The sequence below is a fragment of the Lynx rufus genome, unplaced genomic scaffold (assembly GCF_022079265.1).
Source record: "Lynx rufus isolate CCGP_SWC_20201006 ecotype Redwood Valley unplaced genomic scaffold, mLynRuf1.p SCAF_7, whole genome shotgun sequence".
Classification (NCBI taxonomy): domain Eukaryota; kingdom Metazoa; phylum Chordata; class Mammalia; order Carnivora; family Felidae; genus Lynx; species Lynx rufus.
The window spans coordinates 120,716,605-120,728,733 of record NW_025814889.1 but is presented as its reverse complement, the minus strand read 5'-3'; the positions used below and the strand labels follow the sequence as shown (position 1 = coordinate 120,728,733).

General features: G+C 36.2%; 1 protein-coding gene and 1 pseudogene across 3 annotated transcripts in view; both read left to right on the top strand.

Annotated features, from left to right (window-relative positions):
* BLTP3B (bridge-like lipid transfer protein family member 3B) overlaps positions 1-12,129 on the top strand; it is a 109,990-nt gene that overhangs the window by 24,545 nt on the left and 73,316 nt on the right. The gene's annotated exons all lie outside the window — the stretch shown is intronic.
* On the top strand, positions 11,091-11,731 carry LOC124502696 (ubiquitin-40S ribosomal protein S27a-like; annotated as a pseudogene).

Sequence of the window (12,129 nt, the reverse complement as noted above, 5' to 3'; positions counted from 1 at the left end):
TGCACATGGCTGTCCAATTTTCCCAATACCATTTATTGAAGAGACTATTTTTCCCCATTGTATATTCTTGCTTTCTTTGTTATAGATAGATTGAACATGTCTGTGTGGGTTTATTTCTGAGCTCTCTTTTCTGTTTCACTGATATATGTGTCTGCGTTTTTATGCCAGTACCATACTGTTTTGATTGCTGCAGCTTTGTAGTATTTGAAATCAGGAAGTGTGATAATCTCCAGCTTTGTTTTTTCTCAAGATTGTTTTGGCTGTTCAGGGTCTTTTCGTGGATCCATGCAAGTTTTGGGATTCTTTGTTTTAGTTCTATGAAAAATTCCATTGGTGTTTTGATGGGGATTGCGTTGAATCTATAGATTGCTTTGGGTAATATGGACATTCAAACACTATTAATTCTTCCATTCCATGAGCCCAGAATATCTTTCCATTTATTTTTGCTGTCTTCAATTTCTTTCATCAATGTTTTACAGAATGTAGGTCTTTCATTCCCTAATAAAATTTATTCCTAGATATTTTATTCTTTTTGGTGCAGTTGTAAATGGGATTGTTTTGTTAATTTCTTTCTGATAGTTCATTATTAGTGCAACCTATTTCTGTATGTTAATTTTCATTTATTAGTTTGTATTAGTATTTTTTTTTTTTGTGGAATCTGTAGGGTTTTCTATATATTGTATTATGTCATCTACAAATTGACAATTTTATTTCTTCCTTTCCAATTCTTCTTGACTAACTACTGTGGCTAGGACTTTGAATACTATGTTGAATAAAAGTGGTGAGAGTGGGCATCATTGTCTTAGAGGAAACTCCTTCAGCTTTTCACTTTTAAGTATGATGTTAGCTGTGGATTTGTCATAGGGCCTGTATTATGTTGAGGGGTAGATTTCTTCTGTAACCACTTTGTTGAGGGTTTTTATCATAAATAGATGTTGAATTTTGTCAAATGCTTTTTCTGCATCTGTTTAGATGATCATATGATTTTTATCCTTTGTTTTGTTAATGTAGTGTATTGGGTAAAGATTGGTAAAATATTTTTAATGGCTCATGTTCAAGCTTTTTAAAAAATAAATTTGTTTATGACAGAATTTTTTTGTTCAAAGAAATTTTAAAATAGAACAACTACATAAGGTATGCAAAGTAGGGCTCCACTTGTTCTGTTAACAGAACAAGGATCAGGCTATGCTCATAAATTATCTTTTAGTAATTTAGTTGAATCAGTAACTAGGGCAATCAGCTATTATACCTTTTCCCTTTTTATTTGTTCTCACAGCTATGTTGAATCATGAGTAATCTCCTTAGGAGCACTGTGAGAACAATACTGATGTATAGGATGAAACTCACATTCCTCAGCATCGGATACAAGAGTCCTTCTTGATCTGGCCTTCAGTCCATCTTTCAAAGGCATACTGTTTCTTCACAAACTGCATGATACCTTGTATTTCAGCCATGCCTACTTATGTGATCCTATAACCGTGAACATGGAGGTTGGCTGTTCCTAAAATGTCCTCTTCTCTCCTGTTCACCTGGAAGAAACATTACTCTTAAAAAACACAGCTCGAGTTCTTTCTTCTCCATGAAGCCTTCCCAAAACAGTATTTTTAACAAATAATTATCACTTCTTTGGTACCTCCATCTTATTCTATTTTCATTTTTTTAAACAATTTTTTTTAACATGTATTTATTTTTTGAGAGACAGAGAGAGACAGAGCATGAGCAGGGGAGGGGCAGAGAGAGAGAGAGGGACTCACAGAATCCGAAGCAGGCTCCAGGCTCTGGGCTGTCAGCACAGAGCCTGATGCGGGGTTCGAACTCACCAGCCGTGAGATCATGACCTGAGCTGAAGTCGGACGCTTAACTGACTGAGCCACCCAGGTGCCCCTATTTTCATTTTTAGTGTAATATCTGTCACACAGTGTTTGGCACATAGTAAAACTGTAACGGACTGCCATGACTTGCTTATGTGCTTGTCTCTAATAACTGTGAGGTTTTTGAAAGTTGTAATTATGTCTTATTTGTCTAAGGTATCCAAGAGTCTAATCATTGCTCAGTTTTTGCCATGAAGGATGCATGTCTCGTTGTGTCAGATCTTCCAGTGTTTCAACAAAATTAGGAAACCCAGATTTTAATACAAGGTGTGCTAATTGTAAATGTTAGCCACACATTTAGGTTTTTTAAAACACTATGCAGACAGACAAAATGTACTTGTGGGTAAAACATAGCTCACAGGCTGCCAACTTTGCAACCTTTCCATTCTTTAAAAGTGTTCAATTCTTGTGTTCAATTCTTTAAATGTGAAAAAATTGGCTAGACAAGATTGGTTGATTTCCTTTATATGTGTATTATAAAAATAACCAAGCCAAACAAACTCTGTAAATTGAGAATACTTAAAAAAAAAAAAAGAGAGTGAATTTATTATGAGCATACCTTGATCCTTCTATTGACGCCAGAGGTTTCTTTAAAGAAAATAGCACTTATGACTGAAATATTTAATAGGCCTCAAATTGACATTGAAAACTTGAAGGTAAGAATTGCCATATACTCCTACAATGCCTAGGAAATGTTCATTAAATATTGTTGAATTGAAAATTGATCAGTATGATAATGAAATGATGATTGATCTTGAAATACCTTTTAAATTAAAATTATACAAATTTGATTATAGTCTTGGCTCTGCCTTGATGTGACCCTAGCAGTTGACTTAAACCCTTCTGGGCTTCACATTTTATACTGTAAAATGAAGATGTTGGATTAGAGGAACTTTTCAGGTGCTAAAATTCTAAAATTATTTGATATTCTTTGATAGTATGAAGGCTGCTTATGGATCTACTCAGTTTTTTTTTTTTTTTTAACTTGGCTTAAAACTGCCCATATCTTCAGATGATGAGTAGTATGCTTTTCAAAAAGCTGTGACTCAAATATCTTAAAAATTCTTTTTTTTTTAATTTTTATTTTTTTAACGTTTATTTATTATTGAGAGAGAGAGCATGAGCATGGGAGGGGCAGAGAGGGAGACAGAATCTGAAGCAGGCTTCAGGCTTCCAAGCTGTCAGCACAGAGCCTCCCAAACTGTGAGATCATAACCTGAGCTGAAGTCAGACGCTTAACCGACTGAGCCACCCAGGAGCCCCTTAAAAATTCTTTAAAAAAAAAAATTGTTTATTTTGAGAGAGAGCATGCACATGTATAAGCCAGGAAGGGACAGAGAGAGAATCCCAAGCAGGCTCCACGATTGGTGTAGAACCTGACATGAGGCTCAGTCTTACCACTGTGAGGTCATGACCTAAGTTGAAACCAAGAGTTGGATGCTTAACCAACTGAGCCAACCAGGTGCCCCTTAAAAATTCTTATTTCCTTGTATTTCATTAAGTTAACTAGTCCATTTTCTTTTTTATTAGGAAGTATGTATACACCTGTACACATAGGTGTGTGTGTGTGTGTGTGTGTGTGTGTGTGTGTGTGTGTGTCAAGGTGTGTTCATTATAAATTACCTTCATTTTTCAGCATTCTCAATTTATAGTTTATCTTGATTATTTTTGTAATATGCAATAAAGGGGATCCTGTCTCCCTGCTTCTATGCCACTTGCACACACGAACACTCCCCACCGCCCCCGAATAAATAAACATTTAAAAAAAAAAGTGGGGAAGCTTGGTGGCTCAGTTGGTTGAGCATCCAACTTGGTTTCAGCTCAGGTCATGATCTCACAGTTCATGGGTTTGAGTCCTGTGTTGGGCTCTGCTTGCAGTGTGGATCCTACTTGGGAATCTTTGTCTTCCTCTTTGCCCCTCCCCTGCCACTGATTGTGTGCATGCATGCAATCTCTGTCTCTCTCAAAAATAAATAAACATTTAAAAAAGTATATATGACTTAAACAGATTTATTGAAATATAATTGATTTACATGCAATTAAACTGCACATATTTAAGGTATACAGCTTGATAAATTTTGACATATGCCCTTAAGTTTCCTCATGCCCCTTGGTAATTTTCTCCTTCCTCTCCTCCTGCCTCATCTTTTATTATTGTATAATCTATTTCATGTAGATTAATTTGCATTTTCTAGAATTTTGTATAAGTGAATCAGTTAGTATACCTTTTTTTGACCTCTTGCCCTCGGCATAATTATTTTACAATTAATCTGTTTTATGCATTCTCTCTTACTGCTGAATATATTCCATTTTGAATATGTCACAAGGTGTTTATTTACCTACTGATGATCATTTAGTTTGTTTCCAGTTTTCTATTACAAATGAAGCTACTGTAAACATTCATGTAGAAGTCTTTGTGAGGATACATGCTTTTTATTTCCCTTGGGTAAATGCCTAGGAGTAGAATGGTTGGGTTATAGATAGGTATATACATAAATTTTTAAGGAACTGGTAAACAGCTTTCCAAAGTGTACATGTTATGTTCTCACCAGCAAATATGTAAGATTAGAGTTCCAGTTGCTCCGCATCTTCAACAATACTCATTATTGTCAGTCTTTTTAATTTTCTCATTTTCGTGGTAAGTAATGGTGTGTTACTGTGGTTTTTAATTTGCAATTCCCAATTGACTGGCTATATTGTACATCTTTTCATCTGCTTATCTGCCATCTGTATGTCTTCTTTGGTTTGCAGGTCTGTTTAAATCTTTTGTCTATTTAATTAATGAGTTGTCTTACTTTTGAATTGCAAGAGTTCTTTATGTACTGTAGACACAAGTCCTTTTTCAAACACGTTTCATAAATATTTTCTCTCCCTCTGTGGTTTCTCCTTTAGTAACAGTGTTTTTGATAGGCGGGTTTTTAATTTTGATAAAACTTAAAGTATTGGTTTTCGCTTTTATGATTTGTGCATGTTTTTGTTATGTTAAAGAAATCTTTGCCAGGCCCAATATCACCAAGATTTTCTACTTTATTTTCTTATAGCAATTTTTTAGATTCAGTTTTTGGATTTTGGTCTGTGATCTAGTTATATTTAAATGTTTGTTTATGATGTGAGGTAAGTATCAAGGTGTTTTTTTTTTTTTCTTTTTCTTTTGGCAGTGGCTATACAGTTGTTCCCACAGTTTATTAAAAATGCTTTTTCTTATTGATTTGCTTTTGCACATTTGTTGAAAATCCCCTTACTATAAATTTGGTTCTATTTCAGGACGCTCTATTTTGCTCTGTTGTTCATTTGTCTATCTTTACACCAGTCTCAGACTATTTTGAATGCTGTAGGGTTTTGTTTTGTTTTGTCGTGGGTTTTTTTTGTTTGTTTAATAAGTAAGCTCTTTGCCCAATGTAGGACTTGAACTCATGACCCCTGAGAGTTGCATGCTGTACTGACTGAGCCAGTGATGTGCCCCAGTGTAGCTTTTTAAGAAGTCTTGAAATTGGTAGTACAAGGCCTCCAACTCTGTTCATCTTTTTTAAAGTTAGACATTCTACATCTTATATATTTACATAAATTTCAGAATCAGCCTGTTTCTACCAAAAAGTCTGCTGGGCATTTGCTTAGGGTCTATAATTCTATTTGAGGAAACTTGACATCTTTAAAATACTGAGTCCTCTGATCTACCTATGTGTTATATTTCCCTTTATTTATGTCTTTTAAAATTACAATATATAGGTCTTATATACCTTTATCAGATTTATCCCTAAAAATTTCATGCTTGTCATATTAATGTAAGTGGTTCTTAAAAATTTTCAGTTTCCAATTGCTGCTAGCACATGGAAATGATGTATGTTTTTTTTAGTGGAATTTACATACAACAAAATAGATAAACCTTCTATATGCAACTTAAATGACCTTTTAAAATAAGGTTTTTATTTTGGAATACTTTCAGGTTTATAGGAAAGTGGTAAAGATAATACAAAGAGTTTTCATATACCTCACATCCCATCTCCCCAATTGTTTATGTGTGTGATTTCCTCTATGGTAGTTATTATTTATTCTTGAGAGAGAGAAAGAAAGAGACAGAGCATGAGCAGGGGAGGGGAAGAGTGAGAGGGAGACACAGAATCTGAAGCAGGCTCCAGGCTCTGAGCTGTCAGCACGGAGCTCGAAGCGGAGCTCGAACCCAGGTACTGTGAGATCATGACCTGAGCTGAAGTCAGAAGCTTAACTGACTGAGCCACCCAGACTCCCTTCTGTTGCAGTTATTTTTATTTTTGTGGAGGGATTACCATATAGTGCAGTGAAACACTGTGCATTTATCTCATTTTACCAGGATATATTGGTCAACTTCTCTGCTGAAAGTCTGTATTAAAAATATTTTTCTGTGAAAAAAAAATAAGCTTTGGATTTCTTGCTTGCATTCATTCTATAAAAAATCAGTGGCATGTTTGCAGGTTTGTAAATATTGATTCTGAGCAGCAGTTCTGAGGCAGCCATTTATTCCCCTGCACAATGTTCTCTGCTAAGTTACTAATAACAAAAATCTGCATATAAGAATTGCTGGAAAATTTTATTATTTAAGTAATATCAGTTGAGAGACCTATAGCAAAGATTTTTATTAGGCTTCTCATAGTTTTAATAAGAATTTTTCTGTGTTATGCTTTGGGTTTATGCTCTCAAACAATTTTCATGAGTCATTAGAACTTTTCATTTACCCCTTTGATATAAGGTATGTATACATGACAGATTTTTCTATGGTTGAGAAAAACAAGATTTTAATAATTAGCTATTCATGGCCTATTAAAAAAATGAAAAGGGCAGGATTCAATAGCATTGGAGTCCATCTCTTTTATTATTAATATTTTATATTAGTATGGTACATTTGTCTCAATTAATGAGCCAATATTTGTAAATTATTATTTTTATTAAAAATTTTTTTTAACATTTATTTATTTTTGAGAGACAGAGAGACACAGAGTATGAGCAGGGTCGGGGCAGAGAGAGAGGGAGACATAGAATTCAAAGCAGGCTGCAGGCTCCGAGCCGTCAGCACAGAGCCTGATGCGGGGCCGAACTCACAAACCGCAAGATCATGACCTGAGCCGAAGTTGGACACTTAACCGACTGAGCCACCCAGGCGCCCCTATAAATTCTTATTAAGTATAAGTTCATTTGAATTTCCTTAAGTTTTACCTAACGTCCTTTTTTTGTTCCTTTTTTACCTAACGTCTCATTGTGAATATCACATTATATTTAGTGATCATGTTTTTTAGACTCCTCCTGGGTGTTTCTCACACTTTCCTTCATTTTGATGGTCATGAGAGTTTTTAGTAAGATTGGTTAGATATTTTGTTCAGTGTCTCTCAATCAATTATTGTGTAATGTTTTTTCTCATGATTAGAATGGGTTATGGGTTTTTGGCAAAAAGATCACAGAGGAAAAATGCCATTTTTATTATGTCATATCAAAAGTACCTACTATCAACATGTCATATTGTCCATGTTGGCCTTTGTCAGATTCTCCACCATAAAGTTACTCTTTTGCTCACTTTCATACTGTATACTTTGGAAAGAAAAGCAGCCATACACAAAAGGAGTGAAAGGTTATGTTCTACTTCCCTGAGATTGAAATAGAGAAAACATAAGTTATTTGGAAATTTTCTGTATGGGAGATTTACTCTTATCTCCCAGTTATTTACTCAATCATGTATTTATATCTGTGTGGACTCATGTATATTTATTTTGTATTTTGAGTTATAATCTAATAATTTATTGACCAAATTGTTCCAGCTTTAGCCATTGGGAGTTCTTTCACTTGTTTCCTGTGTCCCTTCAATTAATTTTATTTTTTTCTACTGCTCTTATATCCTGTAACCTTGCTCAACTCATTTATTAGTTTTTGTAGCCTTTTAAAAAGATTCTGTATGGTTTTCTATGCAGATGATCATGTCGTCTGAAGAAAAAAGGCAGTTTTATTTTTCAAACAGAATGTCTTTTATTTTTTTCTTGCCTCATTTTGTTGGCTAGAACCTGAATAGAAGTGGTAGGAGCAAATATCTTTGCCTTGTCTGTGTTTTAGGGACAAAACATTTTAATCTTTCATCTTTAAGTATGATTTTAGCTGTAGGATTTTCATAGATGTCCTCTGTAGTTTGGAGGAAGTTCTCTTCTGTTCCTAGTTTGTTGAGAGTTATTTTTCCATGCATGCTATTGACTTTTGTCCAGTGCTTTTTTATGTCTCATTGAGATCATCATGTGATTTTACTTTTTAATATGGTAAATTATGCTGGTTGATTTTTGAATGTTAAACCAATCTTCATACTTAGTCATGATGTACTTCTTATATATTTCTGTTAAACTGTGAGTTATACTTGCCTTGTGAAATCTCTGTGGCAGGTTGTAATGACTTTTGAAAGAATGAAATAGAATAGAAAATATCAGACTGTATTAAACTATTGCTCTGTGAAATTTTCATTTTAATTGTGTGGGTGTTTCTGTAAGTACTGAAAGAAATAAAGTGTATTCCTTGACCTACCTTATATCAACATTTTTGAAAATAACTAGTTCACTTTTTGAGCCTGAAGATAATAAGGCATAGAGTAGGGCAAGAAAGCAAGTAACTCTAAGAGGAGAGTGCCAGATTAAAAGGTGTAACTGGGGTGAAAAAATGGGGTTAGGTAATGGAGAAAATGAGGAAATATGGGTTTCCTTAGAAAAGCTTCATCTGTTTTTCTTAGTTTTGAGTAGAGTTATCTTTATGTCTGCATGATGAAGTCCATGGACTATGGAAGGATGTAATTAGTTGCAGATTAATAACTTACTGTTCCTAGCCAAAGGACTTGATAGTCTATCAGATTTTGGGAAGTCTCTCCAGGAATATCTTCTCTTGTATGATCTTAGCATGTAGTCTTAAGGTACTTTGTTCTCTTCTAGAAATACTGTTTTGAATAAAATCAAGCAAAAGCTACTAAATTTGCTTAACATAGATACTGGTTTTTATAATAGGTCTTCATATACAATGAAAATTTAATCCTTGTAGGGAAGCACAGTTTTGAGATACCAGCTAGTGATTTCACTTACTAGTTTATTTCATAGGTCTGAGTTGGGCCCAATTTAGGAGAATGGAACGATGATGGGAGAAGAATCTTTAATGGTACCTTTACGTACTTTTTTTTGAATATTTTTTTTAACTATTTATTTTTGAGAGAGAGTGTGTGCACGAGAGTGGGGGGTGGGATGGGGTGGGCAGAGTGAGAGGGAGACACGATCCAAAGTGGGCTGTGTGCTGACAGCAGAGAGCCTGATGCGAGTTCAAACTCACAAACCATGACATCATGACCAGAGCCAAAGTTGGATGCTTTACCAACTGAGCCACCCAGGCGCCCTTATGGTGCCTTTACGTTCTAAAATATTGGATCTATGTTTTCTGTCAGTCATACTCCTTTGTTATTTATCACCTTGGTACTAAAATAGTATTTTAGTTTCAAATTTCTGAAGGAAAGAATCTGATTAAACAGCCTAGATGCCTTTTCAACTTCTAGATCAATTAGCTGTACCCAGGGTATGTTAAAATGTCTTAGGTATGCACCTTTCTCCTGTATTTATAGCCTTTCTCTGGGAAGATAGAATCACTGGTAGCTGGACAGCCACCCTAAGCAGTGTTTGTTTATTAATAATAAGTTAATTATATTACATAACAGTATTGAAAATCAAATTATAATATTGAAGTTTATTTTCTGGATGGTTACAATTAATCCTTTTTCTTTAAGGCAGTGGTTTTGATTATCTTTTCTTTGGCCCTAAAAGTCTCCTTTGAAAATATGATAAAATATCTTGGACCCCTTGAAGTCCTCCCAAGAACTTCAGATTACAAGTTTCATAATCAAACAATTTAACATGCATTGTTAAATTCCTTGTAAAATCTAGTTGTTCATGCTATAACATGAAATATCACAGAATGGAAATGATTATTTCTGCTCTCGTTGCCACATCTACTGCGAGAATGAAGACCATTCTAGCAATCAGACCGCAGACATTCCAGAAAATGTCAACATCACTCTGAAGGGATGCACTGTTATTGTAAAGGGCTCCAGAGGAACCCTGTGAAGGGACTTTTCAGTCACATCAATGTAGAACTCAGTCTTGGAAAGTAAAAAAGAGTCTCTGAGTTGACAAATGGTGGGGAAATAGAGAAGAACTGGCTATTGTTTGCACCATCTATAGTCATGTACAGAACATGATCAAGGGTGTTACACTGGGCTTCCATTACAAGATGTCTGTGTTCACTTCCCCATTAGTGTTGTTATTCAGGAGAATGGTTCTCTTGTCGAAATCCAAAATTTCTTGGGTGAAAAATACTTCTACAGGTGAGGCCAGGTGTTGCTTGTGCTGTATCACAAGCCCAGAACAATGAGTTAATTCTTGAAGGAAATGACATTGACTTGTATCAAACTCAGCTGCTCTGATTCAGCAAGCGATGGTTACACAATAAGGATATCAGAAAATTTTTGGATAGTATCTATGTTTCTGAAAAAGGGACAATTCAGCAGCCTGATGAATAAGGTTTAAGTTGTCCAGCTACAGAAACAGCAAGATTCTGGATGATTTTTCAGACTTTTTTGTGATATTTTAAATTTTTTTAGCGTTTATTCACTTTTGAGAGACAGAGAGTGAGTGGGGGAGGGGCAGTGAGAGAGGGAGACACAGAATCCAAAGCAGACTCCAGGCTCTGAGCTATCAGTGCAAAGCCCAATGCAGGGCTCAAACTCATGGACCATGAGATCATGACCTAAGCTGAAGTCGGATGCTTAACTGACTGAGCCACCCAGGTGCTCCTTATTTGTGATATTTTAAAGATGTAATAAATGTTGTTTTGATTTGGCTCACTGAGCAATGGCCGAATGAGTGATGGCCGAATGTTGGCTGCACCCAGGAATGCCCGCTGGGCCCTGCTGCTGCCGGTGCCCCGACTGCGGCCAGGTGCCAGCCCGCCCCAGAAAAAGTTCGTGAGACAGTGTAGCACAGCGTTTCAGGGATTATGAAAAATCACAACACACATCTGGCATCAGGCTTCACCCTTAACGACCTTGTCACAGCACCAGCGAATGTGGCTGCCTTCTGGGGTCTGCTGGGACTGGGTGGCTTCAACAGTCTCTGCCAGGTGTCCTTCCAGCAGTGGAACCGCTTTTCCCCATGTGGCCCGAGAACCTCCCGGACCCCACTCTGTTCCTGGGGATTCACCCTTCCCACGAGAGCACCGCCAGGTGGAACCGCTGGCAAGATGCAGATTTCCATGAAAACTTTTATGGGGAAGATTATCACTCTCGAGATTGAACCCTTGGATATAATAGAAAATGTAAAGGCCAAGATCCAAGATAAGGAAGGAATTCCTCTTGATCATCAGAGACTGATCTTGGCTGGCAAGCAACTGGAAGATAGATGTACTTTGACTACAACATTCAAAAGTAGTCCATTCTTCATCTTGTGTTGAGACTTGGTGTTGCTGAGAAAAGGAAGAGAAGTCTTTCACCACTCCCAAGAAGAAAAAACATAAACAAAGTTAAGCTGGTTGTCCTGAAGTACTATAAGGTGGGTGAAAATGGCAAAATCAGTAGCCTTCATCAGGAGTGCCCTTCAGATGAATGTACTGGAATTCTTAATATCAGACACTTTGACAGACATTATTGTGGCAAATGTTGTCTGACCTATTGCTTTAACAAACCAGAAGACAAGTAATTGTATATGGATTAATAAAAGATATGAACTAAAAAATAAAAAGCTGTATTGATTTGGACCTTTCCTTAACCAATAATCATTTCCAACTATTTGGCAATTAAACCATTCAGAAGTTAAGGAAGGAAGGAAGGAAGGAAGGAAGAAAAGAAAGAAAGAAAGAAAGAAAGAAAGAAAGAAAGAAAGAAAGAAAGAAAGAAAAGGAAAGAAAGAAAAGGAAAGAAAAGGGGGGGAAGCACCTACGGGGCTCATTTAGTTAAGCATCTGACTTCGGCTCAGGTCAATGATCTCATGGTTCGTGGGTGTGTGACCCACTTTGGGCTCTGTGCTGACAGCTCCGAGCCTAGAGCTTGCTTTAGATTCTGTGTCTCCCTCTTTCTCTGCTCTTCCTGCTTGTGCCGTCTCTTTCTCTCTCCCTCCCTCCCTCTCTCTCTCTCTCTCTCTCTCTCCCCCCTCCCTCCCTCCCTTTCTCTCTGTCTCAAAAATAAACATTAAAAAAATTTTTTAACGATTATTTCTAGTTAAAACTGTAA